General features: G+C 35.4%; 1 pseudogene; it reads left to right on the top strand.

Moving 5' to 3' along the window:
- The first annotated feature begins 4,260 nt into the window (after nucleotides 1-4,260).
- LOC120148783 lies at nucleotides 4,261-19,651 on the top strand (annotated as a pseudogene).
- Nucleotides 19,652-21,044: the final 1,393 nt, after the last annotated feature.

Below are 21,044 nucleotides of genomic sequence, written 5' to 3'. Positions count from 1 at the left end.
CTAAGATTGGCAGCCATGGAGTTCATTAAACTATGCTTTAATATGGTGGGATCAACTTACCCTTAATCGAAGAAGGAATGGAGAAAGACCGGTCTCAATTTGGCTTGAAATGAAAGGTATTACACGGAAATGATTCATTCCTGTTCACTATCACCGTGACTTGTTTCAAAAGTTACAGAATCTTAAACAAGGCCATAGAAGTGTGGAGGACTATTACAAAGAGATGGAAGTGGCAATGATCCGAGTCAACATTGAGGAGGATCGTGAAGTAACTATGGCGATATTCCTTGCTGGACTTAATCCCGAAATTGTCAATACCTTGGAATTGTATCATTATATCGAAATGGATGAGATGGTGCAAATGGCAATGAAAATTTAAAGGTAACTAAAGAGGAGACATACATCTCGCAATATTACACCCACATCATCCAAATGGAGTCCAAACAACATCAAGAAACCAACTCCTCCTCCTGTCAAAGAACAAGCCGAATCTTCAAAGAATCAGCAAGTAAACAAAGACTTCAACCGAGGAAAGCAAACTACTGAACGTTCAAGAGACATTAGATGCTTTAAATGTCTTGGGAGGGGCCACGTATCTACACAATGCCCTAACCAGAACACCATGCTTTTACTTGGAAATGGTGAAATACAATCTGAATCACAGGAAGAACAAGAGGCACCTATTGAGGTCAATGAATAAATCACTCTTACAGATCTCGTTGATCAAGGAGAAGCTTTGGTAATTAAAAGAAGTTTGAATGTTCAAGTCTCAAAAGATAATCCACAGCGAGAGAACATTTTTCATACCCGATGCCATGTGAATGAAAAGGTATGTTTTGTTATTATAGATGGTGGAAGTTGTACTAACGTGGCCAGTACAATAATGGTGGAAAAGCTTGGTTTAAAAATAATGAAGCACCCGAAGCCATATAAGTTGCAGTGGCTAAATGAACGAGGAGAACTCAATGTTAGCAAACAGGTGTTAGTTCCTTTTTTCATTGGCAAATACAAAAGATGAGGTTATGTGTGATGTTGTCCCTATGCACGCTAGCCATCTACTTCTTGGAAGGCCATGGCAATTCGAAAAAAGAACTATTCATGATTATTTTACCAATCAATACTCGTTCAGCCATAAAGGGAAGAAGATTATCCTTACTCCTTTAATGCCTAAACAAGTCCAGAATGATCAAGCCAAAATGAAGCAAAGTGTTCAGGCTATAAGGAAAAGAAAAGCAACAACCATGGAGGAAACTGGTCCGAGAACTAGTGCTTATTCTTCAAAGTGCTTGATTCGAGAATGTATATTGACAGAATGCAAGGGTAAAGATGATTATTCTAACTTTGAACATACAAATTTTTTCTTTGATTTGCAGGATGTATCAAGAGACGACATTTGCCAAAAGGAAGGTTTAGAAGACATGACATTTGGAAATCCAAAAGACATATCCATTGAGCAGCAAAAGGACATAATTTTTCATTCAAAGAACATGTCTTTGGAAGAACCAATAGACGTGAACCATGAGGATTCAATGATCATGCCTATTGGAGTATTAAGAGACATCACTTTTAGGAAATCAAGGGACCTAAACGTTCAAAGAAAAATTACATGGACATATCTCACTCAAGAACCTATTGAAGGGATCCCAATTTCTGACAAAACAACAACTATGGAATGGAGGAACATTGAAAAGAAACCACCCTTTGATTTGAGGATAAATCGCTTTAAAGAAGGGGGATGATGTGATCCAATTCAGTATAAAAAATGGACTTGCATCTCCAACCTTTCTCAAAAATCAAAGGGAGATTTTCTTTAACTTAATCTTTATTTATACCATAGTTATGATAATAACTTACATACATTATATTTATAGTTATGATGATGATATTATGAATGTATGAAGTTATTATTATGAACCACATATTTACATGATTATATCTTAAATTATTTAGCTTATTATATGCTTTCTTTTGTAGGTACATGTTCGGCCACATCATTGGACTTGATTTAAAGCTAGCATTGGAGTCATTGAGCTAAGGAAACTTGACTAGGACAACTCTGGGATAGCTCAAGGACATTTTGAGACAAAGTTGTCAGCTGACCTCTGAGCTCATAGCTCACTTGAGCTGGACTTTTGAGCTAGCTAGAGACCTCTTTTCAGCTGGAGAGTTACACCATCATCTTCACCACACAGAGCACTACAAATATAGTATGGGTCGAATTTTGTGAATTCGTACCTTTTCGCAAAGAGTTGCCAATCCGAGAAGTGACCTTTCACAAGGAGCTGCCCTAAGACTATCTTCATGTATTTCATCTATGGCCAACTCATCTTCAGCTCAAACACATGGGAAGTAGCTCAAAATGATGAAAGGATGCTTCACACAAATGTGCCCTTTCATAATTAGTTGTTGCCCCATTGATGCCATGTCACCAAGATACAAGATGGAAGCCAAGTCACACCTAGTTGTTGCTCAACTTCACGCCAAGGAGAAGCCACACCATAAGCATCCTATGCCGCCCATGTGAGTGTCTCATGACCAGCCCATACATGTGCTATGCATGTGGATGAAATAGGCGCCAAAATGAAGAGGGTTCTCTCCATTCGGCCAAATCATCATCTTGCTTCAAATTGGCGTCAAGATGAAGAGACAAAGGAATCATTCGACCAAAGACATCTCCCCTCATCCAAGCATCATCTATTTTCGTTTTAAGACATGTATCTAGCCGAATAGACACCTAATTATTCGGCCAAACCTATGCAAGCCTATAAATAGGCATTGGCATTTCATTTGTAACTCAACCCCTTTGATAATAAAAACTCTTTGTGAGATTATTCTCTCTTCAAGTTCTTTTTAGAACTATATCGATTAAGCAAGCTTTCATGGTTTGTGGCGTCAAACCCCTTTCATTGATACTTCTGGTTCCTAGTTTATATAACTAGTAGGTCAAAGTCCTTTCATACCATCCCTTATAAAACTTATAAGAAACTGGTCTTTTCTCCTTTAAAGCATTGGTTCCTTCTTAGTTTTATAAGATACTACCTAAACATCACCATCTTCCATCACCATTTTCACGCCTATAACATCACCATCTTCCATTACCATTGCACGCCTATATCATTACCATCTTCTATCACCATTTCACGCCTATATAACCACCAATCCCTTACCATCTATTCATCATTCAACCATCCTTCAATCATTATCAAGGCATTCGTCCATCAACATTATTTGGAGGCCGAATTCATCAATTCTTATAGGATTCTTCTACAATACTTCCACATCCATCTTTGATAACATTTCTTTCTATTTTAATTCTTTCCATTTCTATTTCCTTTCTTAATTATCCATTTATTTAACAACTTATATTTCTTTGTGCAGATTACTTCCAATTCAACGTGTAGCATTTGGTGTCTCTCCTAGATCGGGAAACAACAAGGTTGCCAACTTCTCCATTATTGAAGAAGCCTAATTAGCCTTACATCAATGGGTTTCATATCGACATAAGAGTTTCATAACTAGTTAGGTAGTCAAATTCGTAAGAGCGATGACTTACAAATAAAGATGAGCGACGAGAGAAGAGCTCAGAGTCGATCGAAGACTCTCATTAAATGAACAAGGATAGAGATGGTATCAAATAGTCAAATGCTAGTTGAGTCAAGATTGAGAGGATCCTTCACGAGATATCAAGGTCACTTTCCTCGTGGAGAATCCCTCGGAAATGGAGGTCTAGAGATCCAAAAATCGTAGTAAATGAAGAAAACAAAGCTCTTCTGTCTAGTGTAAGGAAATATTATGGTCTGATGAAGATTGTTCTCTGGTGGTCTCTTTTGGAATTAACAACTTGTGCATTTGCATTTACATTCTTTTTTTGCATTAGCTAATTAATTTATTTATTTTCTTTTATTGATTTTATAATAATTCTTTTCACTTTGTTATTTTATTTGTACTAACTTGTTTTTATGTTGCTTTTCTTTTTGCTCGTATTGCATGATCATAACATTTTTCATAGGTGTTGATTTGTGAGTGGTCATCAGAGTAAAAGGTTTTCATGATGTACAAAGGGTTTCATGATCAAGTAGACTGTAACACAGCTAGGGAATGACATCTTGAGGAATCTACAAGAATAGTGGAGAGTTGTGCACCCAAAGATCGTATGTCTGATGAAGAGCAAAAGATGGCTTTCATCTTGATTTTATCCCTATATCATATAAGGAGTTGTATGATAAGCTTTTAGAATCTCAGAAAGTGGCCCGACATTATATGAAACCTTGGCAGCCTCCATATTCAAATTGGTATGATGTCAATGTTTGTTGTGAATATCATGCCGGAGCTCAAGGACATTCCATTGATAATTGTACCGCCTTCAAGCATATAGTACATCATCTTTTGGGTCATGGAATATTAGAGTTCGAGATGAAAGGTCAACCTAATTTGGTAGTTGATTGTCCTGTTAAGGTGGATCTAAAAGTGTTCAAAGATAAGGATATCAGTGGAGGCATCCAGGAGGAAGAAGATTTGTTAAAGTATGAAGCTCAAGTTCTTCATTTGAGGAATGAAAATGATAAATTGAATAGAGAGATAGAAGCCATGCGTGATGGTTTTCAAAAGATCAGTCAAGATCTTAAAAATGTTGGTATGGGAAACACCCTATAGGAGTGGACAACAGGGATCACTAAACTGAAAAACGACGCTAAACAATGGAGAAAGAATTACAAAGTGCATAAAGGTCAAGCTAAAAAGTTCTCTTATGAATTACGGATCGCAGAAGAAAGGCGCAATACAACCGTTATTGATTTGAGAAGATGTCAAGCCAAAAATCAAATGTTAAATATGTCTATAGCCGACATGGAAGCTTCATATTAGCACCACAAGCGTGAGACTGACGCTGAGCTAGAAGCCACTAGATCCAGGAACAAGACATTGATGAAGATTGTAGATGATTATAGAGATATTGCATGAGAACTTCGTAACCACAAAGACTTTCTTACAAGAAAGAATGAACAACATTGTCTATGGCTCCAAGAGTTTACTCAGAAGATGAAGGAAAAAGAAGATGCCATACAAGAAACTGTTGCCCAAGAAAGTAATATAGCTCACAAATTAGTTGATTTAGCTGGATTTGTAAGAGAAATGAAGAAGATTGACAACTCAACACGTGAGCATGAGTGGAAGTTAACTTGGCTTTTGAGGGAGATAGAGAAGTTAGGAGTGAAAGTTATCTTTTATATGTAAAGTTTTTTATGTATCGAAACCTTTTGTGTTCAATGAAAGTTGTTTTAAGATAGTCATTTTAGAATGACACCTTTTGTATACACACATTTGCATCGCGTTTGTTTATTTAAGCATTTTACATGCATTGGTTATGAAAACATGAAAATAATTTATGGAGGGTTATGTGAAAGTAATACCAAGATCATTCATTCATACTACTTCCCCATAATCATGAGCAAACAAATGGAAACAATGGAACAATCTCATGAGGGATCACAAGATCAATTGCAAGAGCAGTTGGTCGGGTTGCAACAAGATATGAGAAATCAATCATCGGGTTCTCTGTAAGATGTATTGAATCAGATGATCAAGGTGATGGAAACTAAGGATGATGATAGAGAGAAGATAGCTGATAAAGGATATCAATATTAAAAGACTAATACGTCGAGAATAATAACCAGCCCTGGAGCATCCCACTCACACCTAGGGAATAGCCTCATTATTCATGAGCAATTCAAAGATAAATTCAAGAGGTTGAATGAAGCAATTAGAGCTATGAAAATGTTAATGCCACCCACAAAGAACTAGAAGCGAGAGAGCTCAGCTTGGCCCCGAATTTGGTCATCCCACATGAATTTAGGGTGCCTAATTTTGAGAAATATGATGGAACCAGTTATCCCCTAATTCACCTGAGAATATTTTGTAGAAAGATGGAAGGGTATTTAAATGATGATAATCTACTGATTCACTGCTTCCATGATAGTCTTGTTGGGTAAGCTATAGTATGATATAATCGTTTAAACAGAGAGCGAATCAAGAGATGGGTTGATCTAGTTGACGCCTTTGTGGGGAAATATTGATATGTTAAAGGCTTAGCTATAAAGCATTAGGATCTTCAAGGAATAAGGATGAAGGCCACTGAAAACTTTAAAGAATATGCCCTAAGATGGAGAGGAGTTGCGGTACAAGTTCAACCTCCCATGTTAAAAGAAGAAATATCATATATGTTTCATAATTCTCTCTCATATCATTTCTTTGAGTTAATGATGGAAAACTCAACAGGGGACTTCAAAGATCTTGTGACAACTGGGGAATTAATTGAAAATACAATCAGCGAAGGAAACTTAAAAGTCACTTCTAAAAGCTCAACTGATCAAAAAGCGAAAGCTGATGATGTTTATGAATGTCACGTCCAAAGCAACAAAAGAAAAGGAGTAGCTAGTCGTTCGAACCAACCAAAGAAAATCTCACGATCGAGAAATACTTTGGAGGTGTTCCAAACATTTATATCAGACCTATACCCCCATTTGATTAAAGGTCAATACCTTACACCTAGGCCAACGAAAGTGCCACCAAACCCTTCAGCCCACAGCTATGATCATGATAGTGTCTGTGATTTCCACTTGGGGGCATCTGGCATTCTACGAGGAATTATAGGCCACTATTAAAGGAGATAAAGATGCTTGTTGAAAATGGGACGTTGACACAAGAATTGGTGGAACAGTGGATGACGGACTCGAGTGGGGGATCAAAGCACAATATATAACATCTAATTGAGTCAAGTACCACTACATTATATGAATAATGGGGCATCCTAATTAGGAAAGGATAATTTTATCCATCATAGAGCTTTATTCCATTTGCAGCATCTTGTTTGAATTTGCTTTTTTCCTTTTCTCAGTTTTTTAAGGATATTTAAACTATTTTAAGGATGGTGAGCATTGAATCAAATTTGCAACTTTCATTTCTTTGAATATGAACTGAATTAAAAACTCTTTAAATAAATCTTTGACAAAGTGACAAGATTGAACCCTAATAAAACAAGGACCCTTGACCATACCTTAGAAGATACACTCGAACACCATACCCTTCTCTTACAGGAACCAAGCTAGCCTTCTCTCTGCATGAAGAGATAATTAAGGGCTTGGTATTCAGGTATGTAATGATGTGGGCTAAATGGGGCATCTTGCACATAAGATTGCAAAGTTGATTGGTTTCTAATTTTATTGATGACGTTCAGATGAGATTTTTTTTTACTTTCAACAACACCTAGGCTATAATAGGTTCTTCTTTACAAGCTTAAGAAATTGAATCCATATACCCAGAATGTAATTATATATGTATACAATAAAGCTTGAGCTATCCCTCTAGAGCAATTAGTTAAACACCCCAATTTTATGGATAAGATTCAGCTAGTCTGATAAAGGAGATTATGATATATATATATATATATATAATACAATAAAGTTGAATTCAGCTAGCCAAACAATGGCAAATTAAAAAATGGACTAAGGGAGTTAAGGAACACATGTTATAGTCAATTCCACACCAGTATTTAGGAATATCATTTTTGGACCGATATTTCTACACTGTCTTTGTTAGAGGAGTCTAAAAAGCTTGAACAAATGAAAGATTTCAGAGAACTGAAATGGAAGTGTTCCAAAAGTCTAGCAATTGAATATGTTATCCACACCAGTATTTAGGAATATCATTTTTGGACCGATATTTCTACACTGTCTTTGTTAGAGGAGTCTAAAAAGCTTGAACAAATGAAAGATTTCAGAGAACTGAAATGGAAGTGTTCCAAAAAGTCTAGCAATTGAATATGTTAGTTGCTTCATTTTGTCTGTATCCACTTAATCTGCCAAGCCGAGAAAAGAAGGACATATCACAAGGTTCACATTGGGCATATAAACAAATGAGGATGTCTCAATGGTTGAAACCTTAGAAAATAAGAAAGCCAACCTGAAGTTAACCCATCAATTTTAGTACTTGTCAAAGAGCTATAACTTTGAAAATATTAAAAGAGTTGTTGATTCTTTTGATATTCTATGAATTCATGTTTATGATTTGTTTCAATTGTAAAACCTAAAAAAGGGTAATATTTTAAATTTTTGAATTTTTTCAAAATTCTTTTTCAAATTTGAAAATAAAAGAAATGAGAAAAACATTTTCAAACATGACAGTCTCAAATGAAAAAAGACCTTGAAGCATGTGAGGCCCATTCTGCCTCTATTGGAGAGAAAGAATATACGATTGCAGAATAATGAAGCATTCCACAATCTTGAAAGCAAGTAGTCTGAGAGATCAGAAGGGATAGAGGATAGAACTTGTAACACTTCCTTGTGACGTTGTCGGTAACCCATCGAGAAGTAGATGATCGCCCTATTTAAAAGGGGCACATATCCCAGCACATAGAAAAAATACAAGAATGTGACCAGTCAAAGATGAATTTTGACACCCAAGAAGGGAGAAGCCATTAAAATGCCCATCTCGGGGCATGACTAAAAACCCGTATCACATTGAGATAACAAAGTTCAGACCGAAAAGACATTGAGAATGAGCCTCACAACTTGAAGTGTTAGGGATAGACCATGAATTTGAGAAGAGCATACCTTATGGAGCAAATCAGTCAAGCATCAATTAACTGTAAGGTCCTGGAAAAACAACTCTGATAGCGTAATTGAGTCAGGGACAGAAAGGGGCATCAAGGTCATAATTCTGATTGCATCAAGAATTCAAGAAATGAAACATCTTTTCTGAAACTTTAATGCAAACGGGAGGCAAAGAAGGCACAAAGATATAAGTTGATCAGATAGGTCTTCAAAAATGCAAGCTTGAAATTATAAGTTGCTACACTGATATCTGAAGTAACCCTGGAGAGGAATGATCAAGTGGAAGAAGATCGAGTTCGCCACTGTGGAGTCAAAAGAAAATTGAATCAACATTTATGGATTCATGAGAATATCATTTGCATAAAAGAAAATGCATTACATTGATACATTTAATTGCATTCGGGTTCACACATAAACACATGTTTTTATAGATCTTCCAGTGCCAACAGAAGATTCATGATGTCAAAATCCCAGTAAATTAAAATTAGAATTAAAACCTCAAATGTATAGAATCGTGTTTAGAGAGGCATAACCTGAAAAACAAGGGCCCAATCCACAGAGGAAGCATTACTTTAAAGTGGGGCATGTTTCCCGACCATTAAGTCATTTTATAAGTCAAAAAATGAGAAAGGTTTTTCATTTAAATCTTTTTAGAAAATGAAATTTTTGAAAAGTAAGAAAGAGATTTCCAAATTTTCTTACCAGTAAATTATTTCCAAAATTTGTAAGTCATTTGGGCCATTAGTAAGTCTTTCGAGCATGATGCTTAAATCCTTCGGGTCATCTGTTAGTCTTTCGAGCAAGATGATAAGTCATTCGAGCCATCTATAAGACCTTCGGGCAAGATGTTTCCACATGATTTTCATAAAATGAGAAAGCGAATTCCAAAGTTTCTTACCTAGTAAATTATTTCGAAAATTTGTAAGTCTTTCAGGCCATCAGTAAGTCTTTTGAGCATGATGATTAAATCTTTCGGGTCATTTGTCAGTTTTTCGAGCAAGATGATAAGTCCTTCTAGCCATCTATAAGACCCTCGGGCGAGTTGTTTCCACATGATTTTTGAAAAATGAGAAAGTGATTTCCAAAGTTTCTCATATAGTGTTTTCTGAAAATGAATTTTTGAAAAGTAAGAAAGCAATTTCCAAAGTTTCTTACATAGTAAACTATTTCCAAAATTTATAAGTTCTTCGGGCCATCAGTAAATCTTTCGAGCATGAGGATTAAATCCTTCGGGTCATCTGTCAGTCTTTCAAGTAAGGTGATAAGTCCTTCGGGCCATCTATAAGACCTTTGGGAAGGATGTTTCCCCATTATTTTCAAAAAATGAGAAAGTGAGTTTCAAAGTTTCTCATTTAATGTTTTCTGAAAATGAAATTTTTGAAAAGTAAGAAAGCAATTTTCAAAGTTTCTTACCAGTAAACTACTTCAAAAATTTGTAAGTCCTTCGGGCCATAAGTAAATCTTTCGAGCATGATGATTAAATCCTTCGAGTTATCTGTCAGTCTCACTTGAGACAGAATCGGGACAGAACCGAACAAAAACATGTAGTCATTTTATCTTTTCCCTATTCTTGTTAACACAAGCATAGGCAAAAAGGGGCAGCTGTAGATACCCGCTTTTGTCTAGGTTATTATTAATATTAATATTATTATTATTTATATTATTAATTTTTATTTTTTTACAAACCCATCAGGAGGCCCAATGACCCGGCCCAAACAATGAGCCCAACTAGCCCAACTGGTCCAACCAAACCAAATAACTCAGCAGGAACAAGATCAACCTAGCAAAACCATAGCCCAATTAAACTAAGCAACTAGGGTTTGAAACCCTAGGGTTTCCAGCCACTGCTAGTAGGAGAAGAACTGCGTCGCCACCGTTCCAGTCACTCGCTCCCGCCAATTTCAGCCGCCGTTCAAACTACTCCATCGTTATCATCTCAGCCAACAGTGACAACCAAATCAGTAAATCATATAAAAAATCAAGAAGAAAATCAAGGAAATCCAACATAATCCCAAAAAATCTAGGGCATTCAAAGGCCCAATTTTTCTCATATAATCTAGACATCATCATATCTCCACAAAATCAATCATAAAACATGAAAGGATGAGAGATAAAAAGAAAAAAATCAGAAGAAAAAAGGGGATTCGGGGTCAGTTTCTCGAAAAGAAAAAATAACAACATCAAAGAAAAATAATACGAAGGAAAAAAAGGAAGAGAACACCGAACGAAAAAATAACTTACCTTTAGAAAGATACGACCATTATTCACCTCATCGGAACCGATAAACCTTGTCATCGAAGGTAAAGCTCTAATCTTTTGGGTTTAGGTGTCTCGATTTTAGGTTATAGGGGGATGGGTAGTTTAAATTCTTGGTTTTTTGAAAGATCGAAGGAACTAGAGGGGTTTGGTGAGTTAGTTCACTTACCTTTGCCACCGGTTTGTGGTGGGAGTGATGCTTTCTCTCCTTTCGCGGCGGATGATAGAAAGGTAAGGGGAAAAAGTTTTAGGGTTAGCAAATTATTGGGAAAGGAGAAATGGGGAGGGGAATGCCCGGTTGGCCTTTGTTTTCCTCTTTTAAATCAAATGTAAAACGGTGTCGTTTGGGGAAGGGCTCAACGTGTAAATCTTAGTAGGGTATAATAACACATTTAGTCCTTTCAATTTTGTAATATCATATTTTGGTTATTATTCAAAATTTTGTAATAATATATTGTTTTAGGTTACTGTTTTTTCATATTTGTGATTAAGCCACTGTCTAAATATTATGTTGATTTTGCTATTATTCGATTTTGGCTGAGGTATTTACAAATTTTGTATTATAGTCACCATTAGGGATCATTTTCAAATTTTGGCTTTTTTATTTATCTTGGTTTCCCTATTTTCCAGTTTTGTGTTTCAGTTTTAATTTTTTGGGTCATTTATGCGTAAGTCCCTAAATGTTTAGCGCCTATTTACATTTTAATAATTTGTTGAGACTATTTCGTTGTGAGTTTAATTGTGATGATGTCCTAATTTTGCGATTTTGCAGATTTTTATTGATTATTTGAAGTTTATTAAATTGGAATAATTATGAATCGGTCCTCTTAATTTCAGCTTGTATTTATATTTAGGTCACTGTTTAAATCCTGAAAGCTTTATTCTGATGAGGCATCCAATTTTTTGGGATGAAGAATTGAGACAGGGCTAATTTCTCCAAAAAAACGTCTACTATCCTCTTGCTAGTTCTTTACCACTGACAGAATTTGAGGTTTATACTATAGTGATAAGAGCGACCATATAAATAAAATGGTTGAAATAACATAGGGATGATAATGAGAATCGTCATAAGAAATTGTCCTTCATCATGTATGCATGTCAAAAGTCAGTATATACTCGGACAAGGGACAATGCTGATTCTATTTGGTTTTTAGCCTTACTTCTTATGGTTGAGATTTCGTTACTTCAAGTTTTGACAAAGATAGAGATAAAACCAAGTTGAATACCCTCAAGCTTAACACGATCATTTCAACCTTATTGAAGAAAAAGAGGTCAAAAGCTATATGCCATTGAAAGATATGTCAGAAGCAAACGAAGCGAGATATTAATTTTTTGAGAGGGTGATCTAGTGATTGAAAATATCTTTCCAATTCACAAGGGTTTCCATGAGAAATAGATGTCTAAGGGAGAAAAGATCATATGTTGTCAATAAGGCCTTTTCTAGAGAAGTATTATTTTTTATAGAGATTGACGAAGATAAATTGAGTGACCCAGTAAATTTGATTCTAGTTTAGAAATACCACACTAAAAAAAGAAGAAAAAAAAGAGAAGAAGAAAACAGAAAAAAAGAAAGAAGGGATAGATAAGAAAGAGAATAAGGAAAATTGAAAAGAGGCTCAAGATAAGAATCCACAAAAAGCCAAAGGAAGGATTTGAGGTGAAAATCTGAAAGGGCGGCACGATTACATTTTGATCGGCACCAGGCAATTAAACACCCACAAGAGTATGATATTTTGAGAGGAGCTTCACATCTACAAATATTTTGGCAGTATTTGCATTCTTCTAGATAAAATCTTACCTCAGTGCTCCAAATTATATCAAGTTGATTGGTTTAAGAACATTCATACTAGTGATGCTTGAGGCATTTGACTTTATTTCTTGATTTTTATCATTTCCATGATTGCCATAACTTTGTAAATATTCCAATTTCCTCATTTTTAAGCCCAATTTTGTTCATTTACAAGCGTCTTATAATTAGATTAACATAGTTCAAAGGAAAACAAAAGATTTCTTAGTATTACTTTAAAATGGTCTTTTAAAGTGCATGAAATCTGAAGTAGCCCAAAACCTTGACACTCGTGTTCATTTGTTAAAGAGTGTATGCCTAGGAAAGATATGTGAGCTGAATTCATGTATGTAACTACGTGGGGATAGCTATTTTGATCCCTATCAAAGACGTCTCTCTGAGATATTTGGATCGGGGCAAATAAACAAGTTGATTTCTTGAATGATGGAGATCTTAGAAGTTGTTGTGGCTTATTCTTCCTCTATTGGAGAAAAAGAGTAAGCGATGCCAGAATGATGAAACACTCCACATTCTTGAAAGAAAATGGTCTGAGAGACCAGAAAGACTGAAGGATAAAACTTGAAGCATTTTCTTGTGATGTTGACAGTGATCCATCAAAGAAGCAAATGATCGCTTTATCTGAAAGGGGCACATATCCCATCGTATGACAAAAATGTAAGAATGAGACTAGTCCAAGATAAATTTTGGCACCCAAGTAGGGAGGAGCCATGAAAATACCCACCTAGATGATTGGGCAGATCTCCATAAGTTACAAGCTGGTACTCTGATATCTGAGTAAAATCTAGAAAAGAATGATCATGTGGAAGAAGACTTGATTCTCCACTTTGGAGTTAAATGAAAATTGAATCAACATTTGTGCATGCATGAGAACATCATTTGCATAAAAGAAAATGCATTACATTGCATTCGCAGTTCACCCATAAACGTATGGTTTTTATAGACCTTCCAATGAAAAGAGAATATTCATTATATCAAAATCCCAAAAAAAGAAAGCTAGAATTCAAACCTCAAATACAGAGAATCACGTTTATACAGGCAGACTCCCATAATCGATGGCTGCTAGACAAATTTGCACAAGAAAAATTGATTTTCGAAGATTATCTTGAAGTCTAAATATTCAAGCATGATCTTTCAAATTTTTGAACATACACTAACAATTCATAATGTTTAATTTTCAGATTTGATATTCTCGGAGACAAGAGAAGCGAATCAAAATCGATTCAATCTTCCCTGAAGAACATTAAAATGAAACAACTCCTCCATATCTGATATTCCCTCAAGATTTGATATTAGTTGAGTGACAGTGAAACAAGTCTGCCTCGATTCAATCTTCCCAGACTGACAGTGGAATTGATCAACTACCCCAGATCTAATATTCCCTCTAGAAAAAGCAGAACATGTCTCTCTTTCAAGATTTGATATTCCCTAAGTGACAGTGGAACAAGTCTACCTCGATTCAATCTTCCCTGAGTGACAGTGGAATTGATATACTCCCTCATATATGATATTCCCTTGAGAAGAAGCAGAACAGATCTCTCTCTTTCAAGATTTGATATTCCTTGAGTGATAGTGGAACAAGTTTACCTCGATTCAATCTTTCCTAAGTGACAGTGGAATGGATCAACTCCCCCAGATCTGATATTCCCTTCAGAAGAAGCGAAACAGATCCCTCTCTTTCAATATTTGATATTTCCTGAGTAACAGTGGAACAAGTATGCCTCGATTCAATCTTTCCCGAGTGACAACGGAATAAATCAATGTCCCCATATCTGATATTCCCTCCAGAAGAAGCGAAACAAATCCCTCTCGTTCAAGATTTGATATTTCCTGAGTGACAGTGGAATAAGTCTGCCTCGATTCAATCTTCCCTGAGTGACAGTGAAATGTATCAACTCCCCTAGATCTGATATTCCCTCTAGAAGAATTGGAACATATCCTTCTAATTCAACATTTGATATTCCCTAAGTGAAAGTGGAACAAGTCTACCTCAATTCAATCTTCCCTGAGTGACAGTGGAATGGATCATCTCCCCCATATTTGATATTCCCTCCAGAAGAAGTGGAACAGATCCCTCTCTTTCAAGATTTGATATTCCCTGAGTGACAGTGGAACAAGCCTGCCTCGATTTAATCTTCCCTGAGTGAAAGTGGAATGGATCAACTCCTGCAAATCTGATTTTCCCTCAAGAAGAAGTGGAACAAATCCCTCTCTTTCAAGATTTGATATTAGTTGAGTGACAGTGAAACAAGTCTGCCTTGATTCAATCTTCCCAGAGTGACAGTGGAATTGATCAACTCCCCCAGATCTAATATTCCCTCTATAAAAAGTGGAACATGTCTCTCTTTCAAGATTTGATATTCCCCGAGTGACAGTGGAACAAGTCTACCTCGATTCAATCTTCCCTGAGTGATAGTTAAATGGATCAACTCCCCCAGATCTGATCTTCCCTCCATAAGAAGTGGAACAAATCCCTCTCTTTCAAGATTTGATATTCCCTGAGTGACAGTGGAATAAGTATGCCTCGATTCAATCTTTCCTGATTGATAGTGTAATGGATCAACTCCCCCATATTTGATATTTCCTCTAGAAGAAGCGAAACAAATCCCTCTCTTTCAAGATTTGATATTCCCTGAGTGACAGTGGAACAAGTCTACCTCGATTCAATCTTCCCTGAGTTACAGTGGAATAGATCAACTCCCCCAAATCTGATATTCCCTCCAAAAGAAGCAGAACAAATCCCTCTCTTTCAATATTTGATATTCCCTTAGTGACAATGGAACAAGTCTTCGTCGATTCAATATTCCCTGAGTGACAGTGAAATGTATCAACTCCCCTAGATCTGATATTCCCTCTAAAAGAATCGGAACATATCCTTCTAATTCAAGATTTGATATTCCCTCAGTGAAAGTGGAACAAGTCTACCTCGATTCAATCTTCCTTGAGTGACAGTGGAATGGATCATCTCCCCCATATTTGATATTCCCTCCAGAAGAAGTGGAACAGATCCCTCTCTTTCAAGATTTGATATTTCCTGAGTGAAAGTGGAACAAGTCTGCCTCAATTTAATCTTCCCTGAGTGAAAGTGGAATGGATCAACTCCATCAAATATGATTTTCCCTCAAGAAGAAGTGAAACAGATCCCTCATCATATTCCAAAGCATGAAGTTGACAGGACGAAAAATCATTGTCACTTCGCCTTTGCCCTATTCTTGTTAAAATAATGGGCAAAAAGGGGCAGTTGTCGACACTCAATTTTTCGTCCTGTTATTATTAAGTTATTATTATTATTATTATTATTATTATAATTATTTAAAAATACTAACATTTTATTATTATATTATTATTTATAGCCCACAAATACCCCAAGCCTGAATTATAACCCAGCAAGCCTAATGAAGAAAACCCAACACCAACTATGGTTTCATCATGTTCTAAGAAAGCCACCTAATTTCATCCATCAGATCGAGATGGAATTCAAGGGTCCAAATCATTCCAAAATTAGGGTTTTTACCCTAGCATAAGAAGGAGCTAGCCGCCGCCATTTCGAGCACTCCCCAGCCGCCACCACTGCCACCAACCGAAGGCCCTGCAAATGTTAGAAAGCCCAGAACCATTCACAATCGACCAAACACCAGTACAACACGCAAAGATTAATCATGCCAATTTTGTACTCATTTTGTTTCAGAAAAAAGAGGAAAAGTTGTAAAATCGGGCTTATAAATACCCAAACCAAAAATGTAAAAAAGTTCACAAAAACTCCAAATTCAAAAAATAGCAATACAAGCAGAGATTTTGAAAGTTTCTTTCGAGGTATTTTTTTATTATTTTTCTGTATAGTTTCGAAAAAAATAAATATAAAAAACCTTGCATGAAACCAAAACCAAGAGTCTAAGAGAGAAAGTAGTTAACCTGAGTTGCAGGGAGAGGTCTAAATGTTGAGCGATTGGCGTTTTTAGGGTAGTTTTAGGCCTAGTTTTGTGTCTAAGGTTGTAGATCTGATTTTCTAGGGTATTTTGAGAGAGTTTGGAATCTCCGGCCACCGTGTGTTGTGGCCGGACGATAAAATGAGACGGACGACAGTGGGTCGGCCAAGGCATTTGAGAGAAAAAAAAAGGAAACGCTTTTTTTTTTAAAACGGTTGAAATGAAAAAATAAAAGAATTAGTAGTATATATATGTAAAGTTTCAGGGGAATTTGCGTTTAGGTCCCCTGAACTTTGCTACGTTTTTGCAAAGAGATCACTGGAATAGACATGTTTTATCATTTTTCCCATATATGTTCATGATTTACAATTTTTGGTATAATCTTAGTTTAGTCCCCCTACTTTTAGAGTGTTTTTGCATGTTAGTCATTTGTAGTGACTGTATCTGTAATTTACCCATTTATATGCAAGATATTTATTTTTAGGAATATTTGTTGTTTTGCCCCTGTATGTTTAGCGTATTTTATATTTTAATCATGTGTAGTGGATGTTTAAATTTTTTTTTTAAATATTTAGGGAAGGATTTAGTAATTTTACCTTACTTTATTCGAATATGTAAATTTTAGGCTTAAATTTTTTGGAATATTTATTAAATAGCTCTTGTATTTTTGCATGTTTGTATTTCAAACTCGAATATGTTTTTTATTTACTTTAATTCAGCCATGTAGTTTTAATTTATTTTAATTTAGCCCCATGTTTTATTTATTTTTCATTCCTTGTAATTATAGCATTTAATATTGAAAATGTTTACTTTAGTCACTTATATATTTTATTTTGTTTCAATTTTGGCATGATGATTTGATTGTTTGTGCTTTAGTCCTATCTTTATTTTATTTTAATTTTTGCATGTTGTTTGCATATTAGTTCATTTTAGCCCTAATTAATTTCGCATGATACCCTCATAAGCATCACTTGACTCGAATCAAAATAAATTGACAAAGGGTAATATTCGATCATTTAATATTGTCGTAAAGTGACAGTCTTAAGGTATAAGAAAATTACTTTCGATAATTTTAAAATGAAAGTCTATCCCATTTAGTGACACGAATTAAATCGATTTCTTTTTTGAAATTCGGGGATTGAGAAAAGACCATGTTCTTTTAATTAAATTCGTCAAGAAAAGACTGTTAGATCGGATCTAAGGTCTCGTCTCGAGATATTTAAATAATTGAACATCTTTAGTCTCATTAAATATTGGTAAAATGAATAATTAATTATACTTGTTGGTTATGTTTTTAATTCGCTTTATTTTTGCATGTGTTTTCCCAATAGATTTTCAAAACAATAACGTTTGAATCGATATTAAGAATAGTAATATCTTTTCATTTCGGTCTGAGTGATAAATGACTGCTTTAAGGTATGAGAGGTCATTTATTCTCAATTGGAAATCATTAGATATTATCGTTTTCATTCGAATAACTGTGTAATTTTAAGATGAAATAGTAATATCTCTTTATTTCAATTGGGGTAATAAATGGTTGTTTTAATGCACAAAAGGTCATTTATTCTCGATTGGAAATAATTAGATGTTATCATTTTCGTTCTTAAAATTATTTTGGGTGTTATTATTTTGAAATTGATAGTGAAATTTAGAAAGAAATTTTAATATTTATTTATTTCAATCGGAGTAAGAATCGGTTGTTTCAAGGTATGAGAGATTGATTCTTATCGATAAGAAATAATTAAATATTATTATGTTTCATCCAAAAATTCAAAAAAACATTATTTTAGGGGATCTTAAATTAAATTAAACTCGGACTTTTAAATTTTTTTGTAAAGACAATTAATTAATCGACTAGGTTACCAATTTAGGGCGTTGTGGGGATGCGAATCCTTCTCCACACGTAACCGACTCCTTAACTCAAATTTTGGTAACACAGACCGCAAGTTTGTCGTTTTAATTAAAATTAATATTTTATTAAAATGGTAAATACGTTTTGGGTGCCCAATCACACCCTAATCAAATATTTGTGACGACTCTTCGAACCACGTTTTATCATTAACCGGTCACCAAAGAACTATTTTCAAAATGAGACCCTCCTTTTTCCCTCATCCAGAAAAAACCGTTTTGACAAGGAGCTTGATGAAAAAAGGATTTATAGGACTACTTACATGTTTAGTGCTACAATGCCTCCAGCTGTGGAGCGGCTAGCTAGGAAATATTTAAGGAATCCTGTTGTTGTCACTATCGGTACTGCTGGAAAGGCTACCGATTTAATTTCTCAACATGTGATAATGTTGAAGGAATCGGAGAAATTTCCAAGATTGCAGAAGTTGCTCGATGCTCTTGGGATGAAACGGCGATTGTGTTTGCCAATACGAAAAAGAATGCTGATACTATTTCTAAGAATCTGGATAAGGCTGGTTATAAGGTAACAACTTTGCATGGCGGAAGGTCGCAGGAGCAGAGAGAGATTAGCCTTGAAGGTTTTAGGGCCAAGAGGTTAAATGTTCTTGTAGCTACAAATGTTGCAGGGCGTGGGATTGATATTCCTGATGTGGCTCATGTCATAAACTATGATATGCCGAGTAATTTTGAAATGTACACACATCGCATTGGAAGAACAGGACGTGCAGGTAAGACTGGTGTGGCCACAACATTTTTGACTCTCCATGATACCGATGTCTTCTTTGATCTTAAGCAGATTCTTATTAAAAGTGGCAGCCCTGTCCCTCCTGAGCTTGCAGAGCATGAAGCTTCTAAATTTAAACCAGGAACGATTCCTGATAGACCTCCTAGACGCAATGACACTGTTTTTGCTCATTGAGAGTTTTTATCTGCATGTAAAAGTTCAAGACCCTGATTTGCTTAGCTGTACTATGGTGTCTTAGTTGCCAAAGTATCAATTGTTGCTGCTCACAGTCAATTGCATTACACTCCAACTGTAGAATGAACTTGGTAATTTCTTGAGTTTACTGTAATTGCTGCAGTATTACTAGGTAATAGAAAGACGGTGAACTTTTTGAAATATTTTTAAGTTGAGGGCAATGATTACTATTTTATTTCTTCTTTAGGATAGTAACATTTATAAAGCTATAATAGTAATGCGGCTGTTTTGCTGTTTTATGTTCGCAAACATTTGATTTTAAATCTGGGAAGAAAAAAACACATGATCAAAGCATAATGAGATTGTAAAAGGGAAGAAGAATTATTTCTGCTATATATACTTATTATAGTTTTTTTTTTATTAATCTGGGGTAAGTTCAATGTAATATCTTTTCAAAAATAACTCTCAAACCATTTGACATTAAAGGCATTGTAAGTGTTCTGCATGACAATTTGAATCGACTATCCCTTCATTGATAATGCTTGTGACATATTAAGTACCGCTTGACCAAACTATCAACTTTGGAGAAATTGAGGTGTTCCCTAACATTGATTATGCCTGTGACATTAACTAGAGCATGACAAAGTTACTGGCTTTGTAGCAGTTGAGGTATTCCCCAATAGCTCGAATGGAACTTACATAGGAAACATGTCAGAGGCAGGATATTTGTAAGTGTGAGAACGCTTATTTGTATCTTTGAGATTATATTGGCATGGAGAAGTCTTTACTTCATGATGGGTATTAGCATTTGAGAGCTTTCATGTAAGAGATTTGGGAGTATCCTTGAAAGGAAAATTAGAAGCATAGAGTGTCCTTGGAACAAAAAGCTGTGTCTAAGAATTGCTTTAGTTCAAAATTCTTTGTCTTATTCTTCTTGATTGTTGAATATGAAATGTATGTTTTGAGAATAAGTTTTCATTATAAATACCAAATATTGGCTGAGCCGTTGTGATGATGGACCAGTTACTATGAACTGGCTGTGTGTTGTTTAGTTGTTGTAAGTGACATTTGTTTCTGTTAGGACAGAATATGATAATAGAGATCTCAAATAGGATTTATCATTTTCCATTACACCAGATTTTCATTGACTTGCCCTTTTTATTGGATTGAACAGGTGGTAGAGAGCTATATGATCTAATCTATTCATTGCTTTATACTTTCCTGAACTCAATAACGTGTCTCTTTTCTGAATTCATTAAGATATGTTCATTTGGGCGTTTGTCATGCATATTGCAAATCAATGCTCTGCTACTACACTTGTTCACTTCACTGAGCTAGTGCTTTGAGATAGTTAATTCCAGAAGAAAAGCTATCTCATAAGTCAAAAATTCGTTCCTGAAAAATGGTATGAGCATGAAAGATTGGATTCCTTGTCCTTGGGTGTAATATGACTGGCTATTCAACATTAATCTGTTATCTTGCGGTACAGTGGTGCATCTTCTATGTAAGCTTGTAAAGCAGGTAAGAATCTCTATTTCTTTGTAAGTTTCTTCAGTTCATCATCTCTTTGATTTCGATGAAACTTATTTGCTAGCCCTTTGGTCGGTTTTGCACCTTGTACTTTA

This window comes from Hibiscus syriacus, unplaced genomic scaffold (genome assembly GCF_006381635.1).
Source record: "Hibiscus syriacus cultivar Baekdansim isolate YM2019G1 unplaced genomic scaffold, ASM638163v2 tig00110987_pilon, whole genome shotgun sequence".
Taxonomy (NCBI): domain Eukaryota; kingdom Viridiplantae; phylum Streptophyta; class Magnoliopsida; order Malvales; family Malvaceae; genus Hibiscus; species Hibiscus syriacus.
Note: the sequence above shows the minus strand (reverse complement) of the source record. Positions and strands in the feature narration are given on the sequence as shown.